Below are 3170 nucleotides of genomic sequence, written 5' to 3'. Positions count from 1 at the left end.
AGTTGAACCATATCCTAGGGTGATCCAGAGCTATAAGGACAGAAGGAATTACTACATTATTCTTCTACTGGTTCTTGAGAGTAAATTGTATACTTCATGCTATCCGGTCGTTAAGGAGTGTTGCTAGACGTCACCCTTGATTAGTATATTGATGTGGTCAATTTACTACCGATTTAGTATTGAACCTATGGGGTCACACACTAACGAGTATTATGATCTTTGCTAAAGGATTAATTAATTTATTATTTGTTAATTAAATTAAAGAATTTAATTAGTCAAATAAATTTAGTTAGTTAGTCCAAATGAAATATTATTATATTCTTTGCTAGCACAGAGAATATAATTAATATTGTGAATAAATTAAAGTTTTCTATTTAGAATAGAAAATTAAAATATATCTCTTGGTTGAAATATATATATGTGATATATATAATTAATATTTACTTATATAAGGTATGCATGTAAAATATTAATGAAAGACTTTTAAATCATATCCAATTTAGAATTGGATCTTTACGTATTAAAGTCCATAAAGGACTAGCTGCCGCCGACGTGCATATCATCCCATTAGGAATGGGATAAGAATTTTCCAATGGAAAACTTTTTACGAAGTCTATTTTTGGAACTAGACTTGTACCCAAGGTAATTCACTACCTTAACCAATAGGAAAAAGGTTTAGGTGATGATATAAAAGGGGTCATGGAAAAGTTCCGTGGTTGGTTGATTGATAATACACTTTGTGAAAGTGTGTGATTAAAAACTAAGAGATATATCGCATTATTTGCTGGAGTTTTGAGAAAATTTAAGCATAAGTTCTTCGTTGAATTTGTTTGCGGATTTCATTGATCAAAGAGTTGATAGCAAGGACCGGTCTCGGTGTGGATACACATAGAGTCTTTGCACTATCGAAGAAATTTTGAAACAAGACTTTCTTCACCAGGTACATCTTAGATCCGATCTATTGACATGTAAATAAATTTTAAACACGAAAAAATCTGCCTAGGATTGTTATTGTCTTCCGCTGCGTGTTACGAACACCTATACGCAATCCTTCAATTACAACATTTATTTGATGATATTTATGATAAATTTCATAAAAGGTATGCTTTTCCAACATTTTTTTAAAATATGTCATAAAAACGTGACATTTAGTTAAAATGGTCTAGAATATTGTGACGTTTAACTTTAATGTCGTAGTATAAGTCGGTAATGAGTGACACTTACAAGTAAACATGGTAATTTCTCTACATTTAATTTTACTTAGCAAATCATATTAAATTAGTAACTTAAAAATTTACCTACTAAATTACCTACACACCCCCCCCCCCCCCCAATCCTTTACTTTGTCCTGGTCGTCGCCCGTCCACTTAGGAAAAGAAAGCCGAAAAATCCTACACCATTATCAGTTGGACGGAACCCCAACACGACAAGTTCGTCGAATCCCTCTAAACGTGAGTCTATATTTCGATTGTTATTCACTGCTTGATTTCCCTTTGTATTTTCTTCTCAACTAGGGTTTTAAATATAAATTTTAAGATTTCTAATCGAGTTCGTCAGTGTGTTAATGTGACTTTCTCGCAGGCGATTCTTCTTTTGCTGGTGCCTTTCTCGTTATTAGCTTCTTCTCCGCCTCTAATTCCTTAAGCTTGTGATTTTTAAGGTTATTTTCCTGCAAAATTGGTACTTTAATTTCCTGAAATCTTTTGGATACTTTTATTCAGCACTTTCATATCTCTGCAAGATACTAGTTTAGAGCGCTCAATGGAAGGTGAAGTTTGTTTCTTTATTTAATTTTTTGCTTCTAAATCAAACTTAATTTTGCTTTTGAATAAAGAATTAGGTCAATTTCCTTTGGTTTTTCATGAGTGATGAATATTAATAAGTTTTTCCTCCAACGAAATTTACATGATTGATTGCTTTGTTGTAGGTCAATTTCAATGTAAAAAATAATCAATGATGTCAATTTCTTGCTAAACATGAGGTAACTCCTGGTTTGAGATATGAATGCTTCTTTTCTTTTCTTTTTTTTTTAATACATAAGCAAGGTGGAGATAGTTTGTCATACTAAATTGGTAGGAGATTCAGATTAATAGTTAATTTGGTAATATATGAAGCAAATCGTTTCATTTATGTTTCTGAAGCATTAGTTACCTAGGTGTCAGATATAGTTGGAACAGTAGGCGGGCTTCTTGGAGTTTAATTCAGATTATAAACTAGCTCACACGCCAAAAAGCAATATATTGGTAGGTAAGATTGCGTTATATCCTTATCTGTTAAAACAATCTTTTAGTCTAGGAGAATAACTTATTCCGATAATCATTCTGATTTGCGTATGCCAGTCAAAAGGATCATCTTCTTTCAATTAGGATAAGTAGTATCTGGTTTACATTACTCATTACTCAAGACAGTACTATCACGAATGATTAGCACTGAAATGAACTACTAACAGCATTATCGTGCCGATGCTCAAAAAGAGTTCCCATCCCTGTCAAAGGTTCATTACCTTCACAATTTAATGAGATTAACAAAATTCTTATGGTTCACTTGTGAAAAGATATTAATCTATGATGCATAATAGATGAATATCATACAAGCTCTGTAATTGAAAAAGGTGAAGAAGACAACAAGGACGTGATTACATAAAGAGCGAGATAGAGAAATAGTGCAGCAATGTTTTATTTGCGACAACATAGTAATTAACCTTCTTTCTGAAAGCAATTTTTGAAAAAGAAAATTCCAAAACTTGCTACACAAATACTCCTCTGACTTGACAGCTAAATTTCCAGATATTCGATAATCAGCATCAGTACTATAGAAATCAGAAAATATTTGGTGTACATGTAGAACTTGACAAAGAGAACTTCTCCTTGCTGTTGCATTTATTTTACTAAACAAATATGTGTTCAAGCATATTTAATTTGCCATTTTTTAACTTTATGTAACAGGTATACATTTGTGGCTCGTTTATTCTAAAAAACTTGAATTTCATTATTGTTTCCCCTACTTTTCAATAAGTAAGTTTCTCGCTCATTTTTGCCTTTTTGCCTTTATGATGAAAGCTCTTAAGCGACAAAACTTGTAACATTGCATGTGATACCATTTTCTATATATATAATTCTATAGAGGTGGCCTGCTAACTTTTTTTTTTAATCCATATGTTTTTTTATTTC

General features: G+C 31.8%; 1 long non-coding RNA gene across 1 annotated transcript in view; it reads left to right on the top strand.

The window, feature by feature from the left end:
- The first annotated feature begins 2953 nt into the window (after positions 1–2953).
- Positions 2954–3170, top strand: part of LOC109207538 — a 528-nt gene continuing 311 nt past the window's right edge. Inside the window, exon 1 of the long non-coding RNA XR_002065021.1 lies at positions 2954–3014. This is a non-coding gene — a long non-coding RNA (uncharacterized LOC109207538). The remainder of the gene's footprint in view (positions 3015–3170) is intronic.

Source organism: Nicotiana attenuata, unplaced genomic scaffold, assembly GCF_001879085.1.
Source record: "Nicotiana attenuata strain UT unplaced genomic scaffold, NIATTr2, whole genome shotgun sequence".
NCBI classification, from domain to species: Eukaryota; Viridiplantae; Streptophyta; class Magnoliopsida; order Solanales; family Solanaceae; genus Nicotiana; species Nicotiana attenuata.
This window is presented reverse-complemented; position numbering and strand designations above follow the sequence as displayed.